The 13,714-nt window shown below is 42.8% G+C and overlaps 1 protein-coding gene across 1 annotated transcript in view; it reads right to left on the bottom strand.

Annotated features, from left to right (window-relative positions):
• Positions 1–13,714, bottom strand: part of cyb5r3 (cytochrome b5 reductase 3) — a 33,722-nt gene that overhangs the window by 7,720 nt on the left and 12,288 nt on the right. The gene's annotated exons all lie outside the window — the stretch shown is intronic.

Here is a 13,714-nt window from a genome sequence, read left to right as displayed (position 1 = left end):
GGGTGTGATCCCTGAGGGAGAACAACAATAGATCCATTAAAGGGCGTGATCCCTGAGGGAGGAACAACAATAGATCCATTAAAGGGCGTGATCCCTGAGGGGAGAACAACAATAGATCCATTAAAGGGCGTGATCCCTGAGGGAGGAACAACAATAGATCCATTAAAGGGCGTGATCCCTGAGGGAGAACAACAATAGATCCATTAAAGGGCGTGATCCCTGAGGGAGGAACAACAATAGATCCATTAAAGGGCGTGATCCCTGAGGGAGGAACAACAATAGATCCATTAAAGGGCGTGATCCCTGAGGGAGAACAACAATAGATCCATTAAAGGGCGTGATCCCTGAGGGAGGAACAACAATAGATCCATTAAAGGGCGTGATCCCTGAGGGAGAACAACAATAGATCCATTAAAGGGCGTGATCCCTGAGGGAGAACAACAATAGATCCATTAAAGGGTGTGATCCCTGAGGGAGGAACAACAATAGATCCATTAAAGGGCGTGATCCCTGAGGGAGGAACAACAATAGATCCATTAAAGGGCGTGATCCCTGAGGGAGGAACAACAATAGATCCATTAAAGGGCGTGATCCCTGAGGGAGGAACAACAATAGATCCATTAAAGGGCGTGATCCCTGAGGGAGGAACAACAATAGATCCATTAAAGGGCGTGATCCCTGAGGGAGGAACAACAATAGATCCATTAAAGGGCGTGATCCCTGAGGGAGAACAACAATAGATCCATTAAAGGGCGTGATCCCTGAGGGAGAACAACAATAGATCCATTAAAGGGCGTGATCCCTGAGGGAGAACAACAATAGATCCATTAAAGGGTGTGATCCCTGAGGGAGGAACAACAATAGATCCATTAAAGGGCGTGATCCCTGAGGGAGAACAACAATAGATCCATTAAAGGGTGTGATCCCTGAGGGAGAACAACAATAGATCCATTAAAGGGCGTGATCCCTGAGGGAGAACAACAATAGATCCATTAAAGGGCGTGATCCCTGAGGGAGAACAACAATAGATCCATTAAAGGGCGTGATCCCTGAGGGAGAACAACAATAGATCCATTAAAGGGCGTGATCCCTGAGGGAGAACAACAATAGATCCATTAAAGGGCGTGATCCCTGAGGGAGGAACAACAATAGATCCATTAAAGGGTGTGATCCCTGAGGGAGGAACAACAATAGATCCATTAAAGGGCGTGATCCCTGAGGGAGAACAACAATAGATCCATTAAAGGGCGTGATCCCTGAGGGAGGAACAACAATAGATCCATTAAAGGGCGTGATCCCTGAGGGAGGAACAACAATAGATCCATTAAAGGGCGTGATCCCTGAGGGAGAACAACAATAGATCCATTAAAGGGCGTGATCCCTGAGGGAGGAACAACAATAGATCCATTAAAGGGCGTGATCCCTGAGGGAGGAACAACAATAGATCCATTAAAGGGCGTGATCCCTGAGGGAGAACAACAATAGATCCATTAAAGGGCGTGATCCCTGAGGGAGAACAACAATAGATCCATTAAAGGGCGTGATCCCTGAGGGAGAACAACAATAGATCCATTAAAGGGTGTGATCCCTGAGGGAGAACAACAATAGATCCATTAAAGGGCGTGATCCCTGAGGGAGAACAACAATAGATCCATTAAAGGGCGTGATCCCTGAGGGAGAACAACAATAGATCCATTAAAGGGTGTGATCCCTGAGGGAGAACAACAATAGATCCATTAAAGGGCGTGATCCCTGAGGGAGGAACAACAATAGATCCATTAAAGGGCGTGATCCCTGAGGGGAGAACAACAATAGATCCATTAAAGGGCGTGATCCCTGAGGGAGGAACAACAATAGATCCATTAAAGGGCGTGATCCCTGAGGGAGAACAACAATAGATCCATTAAAGGGCGTGATCCCTGAGGGAGGAACAACAATAGATCCATTAAAGGGCGTGATCCCTGAGGGAGGAACAACAATAGATCCATTAAAGGGCGTGATCCCTGAGGGAGAACAACAATAGATCCATTAAAGGGCGTGATCCCTGAGGGAGGAACAACAATAGATCCATTAAAGGGCGTGATCCCTGAGGGAGAACAACAATAGATCCATTAAAGGGCGTGATCCCTGAGGGAGAACAACAATAGATCCATTAAAGGGCGTGATCCCTGAGGGAGAACAACAATAGATCCATTAAAGGGCGTGATCCCTGAGGGAGAACAACAATAGATCCATTAAAGGGCGTGATCCCTGAGGGAGAACAACAATAGATCCATTAAAGGGCGTGATCCCTGAGGGAGAACAACAATAGATCCATTAAAGGGCGTGATCCCTGAGGGAGGAACAACAATAGATCCATTAAAGGGCGTGATCCCTGAGGGAGAACAACAATAGATCCATTAAAGGGCGTGATCCCTGAGGGAGAACAACAATAGATCCATTAAAGGGCGTGATCCCTGAGGGAGAACAACAATAGATCCATTAAAGGGCGTGATCCCTGAGGGAGGAACAACAATAGATCCATTAAAGGGCGTGATCCCTGAGGGAGGAACAACAATAGATCCATTAAAGGGCGTGATCCCTGAGGGAGAACAACAATAGATCCATTAAAGGGTGTGATCCCTGAGGGAGGAACAACAATAGATCCATTAAAGGGTGTGATCCCTGAGGGAGGAACAACAATAGATCCATTAAAGGGCGTGATCCCTGAGGGAGGAACAACAATAGATCCATTAAAGGGCGTGATCCCTGAGGGAGGAACAACAATAGATCCATTAAAGGGTGTGATCCCTGAGGGAGGAACAACAATAGATCCATTAAAGGGCGTGATCCCTGAGGGAGGAACAACAATAGATCCATTAAAGGGCGTGATCCCTGAGGGAGGAACAACAATAGATCCATTAAAGGGTGTGATCCCTGAGGGAGGAACAACAATAGATCCATTAAAGGGCGTGATCCCTGAGGGAGGAACAACAATAGATCCATTAAAGGGTGTGATCCCTGAGGGAGAACAACAATAGATCCATTAAAGGGCGTGATCCCTGAGGGAGAACAACAATAGATCCATTAAAGGGCGTGATCCCTGAGGGAGGAACAACAATAGATCCATTAAAGGGCGTGATCCCTGAGGGAGAACAACAATAGATCCATTAAAGGGCGTGATCCCTGAGGGAGAACAACAATAGATCCATTAAAGGGTGTGATCCCTGAGGGAGGAACAACAATAGATCCATTAAAGGGCGTGATCCCTGAGGGAGAACAACAATAGATCCATTAAAGGTTGTGATCCCTGAGGGAGGAACAACAATAGATCCATTAAAGGGCGTGATCCCTGAGGGAGGAACAACAATAGATCCATTAAAGGGCGTGATCCCTGAGGGAGGAACAACAATAGATCCATTAAAGGGCGTGATCCCTGAGGGAGGAACAACAATAGATCCATTAAAGGGCGTGATCCCTGAGGGAGGAACAACAATAGATCCATTAAAGGGCGTGATCCCTGAGGGAGGAACAACAATAGATCCATTAAAGGGCGTGATCCCTGAGGGAGAACAACAATAGATCCATTAAAGGGCGTGATCCCTGAGGGAGAACAACAATAGATCCATTAAAGGGCCACCACTATTAGGGGTGGGGGGGGGAAATCGATACGTAGTAGTATCGCGATACTTTGCGTGGCGATACTGTATCGATACAGGGACGCCAAGTATCGATATTTAATTATTCATAAAAAATTTAAAGAAATTGTATAAGGAAGTTGCATTGTTAATTTCAATACCTGTAATAGTACAGTAGTCCACACACACACATGGAATATGACTGTAATACAAACAGTTCAGTTTGTCAGGTACATGCAACACAGATTACAGTGTTTACATCCGTCTGCTTGAGAAAATACCATGTTCTGCAATAAAAATGATTGAAGTGAGATGAACAGACTGAACTTTATTTTATTAGATAAAACATGTTGACAAAGTTTTACTTTGCAGTTGAAAAAAGGTAATAAATCGCAATATATCGCAATATTAATATCGCTATACTCAGCATATCGCAATATATTTAGTATCGCAATACTATCGTATCGTGACTCAAGTATCGTAGCGTGAGGCCTCTGGTGATCCCCAGCCCTAACCACTACACAGAAAAACAATGCCGATTCATTTTGCACATATTCTCTAGTTCTAGTTTTACACGTTCATAGCTTTGCACCCATTTGTTTAGCTTGACATTTGAGAGTTCATGTGTTTGGAGGGCCTAACGTTACATTACACAGGAGTTGATGTCAGTGCACTTACAGGAGGGAGACATCATGGTGGATGTCTGCTGCACAACTCAAATAAACACCAGCGAGAGGTACAACCAACCACCAGCCCACAGAGTGCACAGTGTACACGCAGCCCAATAATATCAAACCAGACTTCACATAATTACATAGTGAGCTCCAGAGTGGCCAGCAGGGTAAACTCAACACAGTGTGAACACCACCGCGGTGCTGAGGGCCAGCAGGGTAAACTCAACACAGTGTGAACACCACCGCGGTGCTGAGGGCCAGCAGGGTAAACTCAACACAGTGTGAACACCACCGCGGTGCTGAGGGCCAGCAGGGTAAACTCAACACAGTGTGAACACCACCGCGGTGCTGAGGGCCAGCAGGGTAAACTCAACACAGTGTGAACACCACCGCGGGGCTGAGGGCCAGCAGGGTAAACTCAACACAGTGTGAACACCACCGCGGTGCTGAGGGCCAGCAGGGTAAACTCAACACAGTGTGAACACCACCGCGGTGCTGAGGGCCAGCAGGGTAAACTCAACACAGTGTGAACACCACCGCGGTGCTGAGGGCCAGCAGGGTAAACTCAACACAGTGTGAACACCACCGCGGTGCTGAGGGCCAGCAGGGTAAACTCAACACAGTGTGAACACCACCGCGGTGCTGAGGGCCAGCAGGGTAAACTCAACACAGTGTGAACACCACCGCGGGGCCAGCAGGGTAAACTCAACACAGTGTGAACACCACCGCGGGCGCTGAGGCCACCAGACACATTCAACACGGAACTTAAGTCTTTAGACTATGAATGGCTACTGCAGTGATTGATGATGGTTGAAAACATTTTAGAGCATTGAAAAAGATGTTTCTCTCATAGCAGGGGACGCCACAAAAGGGTTTAAATTATTAATGCTCCAATGAAGTGGCGCAGTGGTGTAGTGGTTAACACTGGCGCCTCACAGCAAGAAGGTTCTGGGTTCGATTCCCACTTGGGGACCAGGTTGCCAGGTACCCAGGTGGGGTATCTCCCGGGCCTTCCTGTGTGGAGTTTGCATGTTCTCCCCGTGCTCACAAGGGTTTCCCCTCCAGAAAAATAGATAAACCCATGACTTTGACTGGTGCCGGGTGTGGTCCTGGTCCCGGGTGTGGTCCTGGTCCCGGGTGTGGTCCTGGTCCCGGGTGTGGTCCTGGTCCCGGGTGCGGCCCCACAGGGTGTGTGTTCCTATGTGTCGCCCATTATACAATGGCATGCACATTTCTTGATTCTGATTGGCTGAAACGCTTCTTTCAGACGTTATTTCTCATAACACACTCCACGTGATCCCAGAACCCGCCCACAACCGAATGACTTTACTCCGCCGTTCGTGTTTTTAGGAATGAAACCAAGATGGCGGACAATAATCTTTATGAATGGATGTATTGATATCGTGATAACGACTCATTCAAAAACGATAGTCACGTGGAATGTGTTAGTTGCTTACACAATGTTGGATTATGTAATTGGTTGGTCATGACTCATTGTGAAACTAAATATAAATCGCGGGAAGTGTGTTAGATGCCATTCGTTGTAGAACCCCCCTCTCCTTCAAAAGGACACCGTCATTTCACTGTTAATAAAGTTTTCAATCAATCAAATAACAACCGCTAACTTCACTGTTAGATGGCATGCTTTGTAGCAACCTATGTATAGATGTAGCACTGTCTATCTGTATGTCATTATGTTATGATGCATTGAAAATGGGGGACCCTGATGTAAACAAGACGAAAGTCTTTCTCTGGTCTGCATCCCCTTAACACTTTGAGTGCCAGCGACGAGATATGTCGTTAGTTCATGCCGACCGTTGAGTGCCAGCGACGATAAATATTGTTTTTTGTATTTTTTTTTTTTATTCTTTTTTAAACAAACATATAAACAAACATGACAACACACGATAAGATATACAAGCATTAATTGTCAGGGCACATCCAATGGGATCACCTTTTGGTTAGTTGTTTTATATAAGATATACCCATAATACCTGTTATCTAAAAAAAAACCTACATACATATGCTCAGCTCGAACCCCCCCCTCCCGGACCCCACCTTGAGAAGTACCTCCACTATCCCTCGCACCTAACCAGACACTACCATTATAAGCTAGCTTTTATTCTCTCCACCACTTCTAACCACATTGACATTTTGGATTCATTGAGACCCAGAATTCTTGCTGTAGATATTTCATGGTAAATTACATCGAGATATGTCAGAAACCAAACTTTACGGCACATTTTTTCCGGTTGAAACCAGCGTGATGCGATCAGCTTTTTGGCTACTGTGATACCCGATAAAACCAATCTCTTTAGCTGTGGATTCACTGCAAACTCAAAAACATCATTCAACAGCAATACCGAGGGGTGTACAGGTATATTCCAAGATACGAGTTTTGATATTTGTTGGGTCACATCTTTCCAGAATGCCTTAACTGGTGAGCAGTCCCAATACATGTGCATAAATGTCCCTTCGTCCCCATTTGTACATTGGGTGCATTTGGAATCTTGTTTGAGCCCCATTCGGCACAGTCTTATAGGAGTCAAGTATGTCCTGTGAATATAGTTAAGATTGATTTGTTGATGATCCGGGTTCCTTGATGTAAGTCGGACATTTGCCCAGGCTCCTTGCCAATCAAAGTCATTTTCCAGGTCTGGTATATCCCTCCTCCAGACAGAGTCAAGTTGGAGGGTTTCATACGAGGACGTTAGTAATTGATGATAAAATTCTGAAACAAAACCTCTCGATGTCTCTCTTGAGTAGAAGAATTTGTGGTATCTGTGGTGTTCAATTGGTCTGTCTAATGGAACACCGTGAGACTTCAAACATAGCTCTAACTGTTTGTGAAAAAGCCATGTGGACTTGGTGAGATTAAATTTTTTGCGTATTTCTTTATCACTACAAAAACCCTGTTTGTTAAAAATATCCCCTAATGAGTGTATGCCTTGCTCTTCCCATATAGGGAATCTTATAGGTCGTTTTCCAATTAAGAGAGCATTGTTATTGAATAAGGGAGTATGATTGTGCCATTCTTGTGGGTTAGGATTTTTTTTTTGTGATTCACGCCATATCCGGATCGCATGAGTAATTATGGGGCCAAATTTTCGTTCACAGTGCTTGATTGGTAGTTTAGTGTATGCTATGTCCTTCAGTCTATGTGGGGCTACTATGTTTTCTTCTATTTTTCTCCAAGATGCTAATGCTTGGGAGTCAAACCATGTTGTCAATGGACTTAATGAGTACGCCTTAAAATATAGGAAAAAATCTGGAAATGCCATGCCACCATCTGCTTTATTTCTCTGTGCGGTGGATCTTTTTATACGTGGTGGTTTGTTATTCCAAATAAATTTGTATGTGGAGGAGTGTAATCTTTTCCAGTAACCCTCTGGAGGGGTTAACGGTAGCATTGAACAGAAGAAGTTGATTTTAGGTAGTACATCCATCTTAACTATTGATATCCGTGCTTGTACTGTGTTCTTAAGTTTTGCCCATCTATCAAGGTCGTCTTTGATTTTGTTTTGGATTTTTGTGTAGTTGTGCTTCACCGTTTGTCTTATGGTAGGGAATATTTCCACTCCCAAGCATCTGAAATGTTTTACCATCGGTATCTGTCCTGGGAGGGTTGTATCTTTTTTTGCAGGGGTGTTAAGTGGAAGGAAAGCCGACTTCGGCCAATTTATCTTAAATCCCGATAAATCACCAAAGTCCTCAATCAACTTGAGCAGATGAGGCAATGTGGTGTTGGGGTTTTTCATGAACAATATTACATCGTCCGCATATAAACAAATTTTTTGTTGTGTGCCCTTGATTACGATAGGTTCTATGGATTGGGATTGTCTTATATATTGTGCTAACGGCTCTAATGATAGATTGAACAGACCGGGACTAAGAGGACAACCCTGTCTGGCAGAGCGTGATACCGGAAATATTTCAGAGATGATTGTGCCTGTTATAATCATGGCCGATGGGTCTTTGTATAATACTTTAATCATATCGATGAATCCTTTTCCTAACCCCATCCTTTCTAGCACTGCCCACAGATACGACCATTCCAGCCTGTCAAAGGCCTTCATAGCATCCAGGGACAGCATCGCCTTAGGTATGGTGTCCTCTTTGTCGGCATCAAGTACGTGCAGTATACGTCTTATGTTCTCAGTGATCAGGCGGCCTCCTATGAAGCCAGTTTGGTCCGGGTGAACTAAAGACGTCATATGCTTTTGTAATCTGATGGCTAATACCTTAGAGTACAGTTTGATATCTGTTCCGAGGAGGCTTACAGGTCTATAACTACCGCACTCGTTGGGGTCTTTGTCTTTTTTAAGGAGGACTGTTATGAGTGCAATATTGTCGGTTTTATGGAAGTTCCCCTCCTTGACTGAGTATAAGATCATATTTAGTAATAAGGGGCCAATTATGTCCCAACAAGAAAGGTACATTTCTGATGGGAAACCGTCTCTTCCTGGAGCCTTACCACTTTTCATTGCGGTTATGGCCATCTTGAGTTCCTCTAGTGTGATCGGTATTTCTAACTGTTTAGCGTCATCCTCTGAAAGTTTAGGGAGAATAATTTGATTAAGAAATGTGTCCATTTTGTTTTGATCGAAGGTCATTTCTGATTTATATAAATCGGAGTAGAATACTTTGAATGTATCGTTTATTTTTACCGGATCTGTTACAAGTACTTGTTGTGCTCTAATGGTAGTTATATCTGCAAATGTTGCATTAATTCTTAATCGCATGGCTAATAGGTGGCTGGGTTTGGAACCATGGGAGTACTGCTGTTGTCTTGTGCTGCGTATTTGTATTTCCGATTGTTGTCTGTATATGTCATTGATCTCTATTTTTAGTACGTTAACTTGATTTTCTAGTCGAGTTGAGTTGTTGTATTTCAGAGAATTAAATAACGTTGAGTAAAGCGTTTCCAGCTCATCCAGTTTTGTGTTTTGATTCTTGCGCATTTTTGAGGAAAAGCTATCCGTGAAGTCTTTGATCATTCCCTTTACCGACATCCATATTATTCTGGGGTCTTGCACCGAGTTTGCATTCTCCCGTTGGAATACTATAAGAGCTTCTTTGAGTTGTGTAATGAATTCCTTGTTGTTAAGCAGCAACGAGTTAAATCGCCATCTTGGGGCTCGGGAGGATAGTATACCAAATGTACCTTTAAGGAGTAAATAACAGTGATCTGATAGTGCGTTGGGTATCATTTCCACTTCATAATTATCAAATAGTCTCTGTGATGCAAAGACATAATCTATTCTGGATAGTGTCTTATGTCTCGCAGATCGACAAGAGTACTTTCGGGTCGTGGGATTAAGTAACCGCCATAAGTCCTTTACACCTGTAATCTTTGACCAATCCTTTAATGCCTTCGATGAATTCTTTTGTTCGCTGGAAAAGGCGAGGTAAGATTTGTCTATCCTTGGGTTCCAGATGGCATTAAAATCCGCTCCTATTATAAATGAGTAATCGGGAATGTCTAACATTGCATTGGTTAGTGTAGTGAAGAAATCTTCTTCGTACAAATTTGGGGCGTATACCGCTATCAACGCTATTTTCCTGTTCTTATGTTCAATCTTAGCTATAGTTATCCGACCTTCTACATCAGACCATACTCCCTTTAGTACAATATTCAACTTACGTTTAACGACTATTGCTACACCCCGAGTTCTCGTACCAATAGAGGAGTGACTGATATTATGGTATATGTTGTCCGCTAATTTACCTATGTCTTTCCCTAGAATGTGTGTTTCGCTTAGCAGAGCAATGTCCACATGTTCTTTTTTCATCAGTGTGAGCACGCTTTTGCGTTTAAGTTGGTTATTTATTCCCTCGGTGTTCCATATCATTATATTCAAACTAGCCATAGTCTATACATGTTGCATTGTAATTTTTGGTAATGCTTCTAGAGTGCGAGGCAATACTAGATATACATCCCACTAGTGAGGTCCCGTTGAGAGCCGAGCTTAAAAACATACATATATACAAATAAAAATCCCCTACCCTTCCCTCCCACCGAGAGTCGTACAGTATTGTGTTCCATGAACACAACCTTTGCGTATGACTCTCTCCCTTGCACCACCGGATATCCCAGAATGATCCAATTATCCTTAACATTCCTATGTATACCATAGGATCTAACACTCTAAATTCTACCATAAGTAGAATGTCGACTGTGGCTTGGCCACTTACCCGTAAAAAATAAATAAATAAAAATTTAAATGAGATAAACTAAAAATAAAGACCAAAAATAAGCTTCAATTGTCATGCCTTAATCACTTACATTTTATATGAACTTGTAATTTATAGTAATTTATAGTAACCCATGAATAATATGAAGGTATTGAACTGAAGAGAGAGCCTCAATAAATCAGAGAGAGCGGATGAAAAAAAAAAGAAAAAAAAAAAAAAAGTAAAAAGAGAACATTAACTTAGATCTTAAAAGAGCATTGCTATGCTTAAACATCTAAAGTATTAATTGGAGAAGTAGTGAAATTATTTCCCATTAATAAAAAAACAATTTTTAAATACGTATATGCAGCATTTCCCCCGACCGGGGTGGGCGATGATCGTTGTGTAGAGTGATCTTTCAGCCGGCCGGCTATGATGGCTCTGTGGTTTTGCATCTAGATAGCTGTTGATTATTCCCCCGAGGGGCTTCTGGTAGAATGAATGACCACGTATTGCTGATATTCCAGAATGCTCCATATATCAAAGAATGCTTCGATGATCTAGATTATTCCAATATGTCATTTTTACATTGTCTGAATGTTCCAGTATGTTCTGGAGTGTTCCAATCTTAAATCCAATATGTCCGCAATAATATACACGTCGGGGAAAGCATTCAAAAACTCTGAGCACGTAGGTCTCTCTGTCCCAAATCCTCGATTATTAAAGGTTGTAATATATGGTGACCTTGCATAACTGAAATTTAAAAGGCCATTTATACACTATTCTGCTCCTGTTCAGACAGGAATTTGGCTGCCTCTTCAGGCGATTTGAGGAGAACTTTTGCTCCTTGTTTGTCGACGACGCGAAGTATTGCAGGGTATATTAGTAGGGGTCTGTATTTCCCCAGGTATAGTTGAGACATCACCGTCTTGAACTTGGCACGCAGTTCCACTACCTCACGACAATAATCTTCAAAGCAGTGTATTGGTACCTCCATGTGTTTCAGATTGCCTTTCATCCTGCGAATTTCACGCATAATCATTTCTTTTATTCTGACTTGGCGCAGTACAACTAATATCACTCTGGGCTTAGCGTTGTTGTCACTGGAGCGGGGTCCCAATCTGAAGCACTCATCCACCTCCGGTATTTTAGGAAGGATTCCTGTTCCCAAGATTTTCTGTAATTCTGTGGCAAACTCTTCAGGGTTTTCACATCTCACTGATTCGTCCAGACCGACAATGCGAATATTCAGCCTGCGTTTTTGATATTCCATCTCGAATATTTTGGCTTTCTGTTCTTTATTGATTCGCGTGAGCTCCTCCGTTATTTCGCTGAGCTCCGTCTTGATTTCATTGTAGTTCCCCTTCATCTCAGCAGTTAGGTTAACTGTGTTAGCCTCTACTTCCTTGTAGATGTGAGTGAATTTGATTTCGTGGGCTTCCACTACTTTCTCCAGAGCCTCGGTGCGTTTATTCTGTGCGTCGGCGTCCGCTCTCAGCGCATCAATTTTGCCTTCAATAGATTCTTTAATAGCATCTACTTTTTGAGTTATTATCTTCTGTGTTTCTTTGATCATTTCCTCCATTTTCCGGATGATATGTTCGGTATCTGCGGAGGTCTTTGATGGGGTTGAACTTGAAGCGGCCTCTGTCAAGTCAATACTTTCTGCTGTCCGCTGTACGTATCCTGGGTCCCGCGGCGGGACCTCTTCGACTGGTTTTTGGTCTTTCTTTGGGTCTTTCCTTGATGGCATCTCGATTCTTTTGGTCAATATAGTTAGTTGATAGTCTCAGTTGATATATGCGTCAAGTTTTAAACGCATTAATGGTATATAAATATGATTTTAAAACGAAAAAAAAATAACGGGTGAGCAGCTGTGTCACATGCGACCTACTCCATTCTAAAGCTAAACCGGAAGCCGTATATTGTTTTTTTTTTATTAGCAATTTTAATTCATATTTCATCAATCTAGTCTCACGTTAGTGCTGCAAACTCTCTCTGAGCTCCATTGGGAAAATACCGCCCCCTATCGTCTCTCCCTGTTGTACTGCAACCCATTGGGTGGGGGGGAATCCAGCTTCCTCGTTTTACTTCTCGGGCAAGCCACCCGAGGGGATCCAAGTCATTGCCGAGCCGCAAAACAGCGTGGAATACATATTTCCAGTACCCAGCGCTGGATCAATAAATGCGATCGATATTTGGAATGGCGATCAGGAATTGGAATAATCTTTTTGGACAACATCTGATCTGAGGTAAGGAATCTACTTTTTTTCACAGAGATATCAGCATGTGCCATATGTGTGTGTGTGTGTGTGTGTGTGTGTGTGCGCGCGCGCGCAATCAGGAAATAAGAGATTCGATTTTTCAGCCCGCTTATATAGCGTGCATAAGTACACATATACTATCGATAATCTAGCGTTTATTTGAAAACGATTAATAAATAGGCCGAAAAATGACAACGTTTTTTGTGTATTCCAGAATATTCCAGTAAAGGGCGTTTATCACAGAATCTTTATATTTTCCTGAAACTTTCAAGAAAACAAGGGTTTTTCAAAATGGTATAAAACGGAAATTAACCGATTAAAAAACAATCCGTTTCAACAATGTTGACTGCAAACAAGTCATTGATAAGCGACGGCCAGATTAGACACATAGCCATACTTTAACACTTTCAGAGCCCTTGCTTAACCTTGATTTACCCCGTTGAATGCCCACCATCCACTTCAATGTTAGCGTTAAAAACGCCTAATCTATGTTTTAAATTATTATGTGTCTAATCTGCCCGTCGCTTATCAATGACTCGTTTGCAGTCAACATTGTCGAAGCGGATTGTTTTTTTTATCGGTTCATTTTCGTTTTATAGAGTTATGAAAAGCCCTCGTTTTCAAGGGAAATATAAAGATTCCATGATAAAAGACATTTACTGGAATATTCTAGAATACACAAAAACTGTCATTTTTCTGCCGATTTATGAATCGTTTTCAAATAAACGCTAGATTATCGATAGTATATGTGTACGTATGCACGCTATAGAGGCGATCTGAAAAATCGATTCTCTTATTTCCTCATCAGCGATCGCGCACACACAAACACATCACACATAGGGCAAACGCTGAGATCTCAGCGAATACAACTCTGATTATCCCAAGACTGGTAAAATAGATTCCTTACCTCAGATCAGATGCTCTCCAAAAAGATTATTCCAATTCCTGATCGCCATTCCAAATATCGATCACGCTTATTGATTGA

Source organism: Notolepis coatsorum, assembly GCF_963971535.1.
Source record: "Notolepis coatsorum genome assembly, contig: SUPER_15_unloc_1, whole genome shotgun sequence".
Lineage (NCBI taxonomy): Eukaryota > Metazoa > Chordata > Actinopteri > Aulopiformes > Paralepididae > Notolepis > Notolepis coatsorum.
The sequence above is the reverse complement of the archived record's forward strand: the minus strand, read 5'-3'. Positions and strand labels throughout refer to the sequence as shown.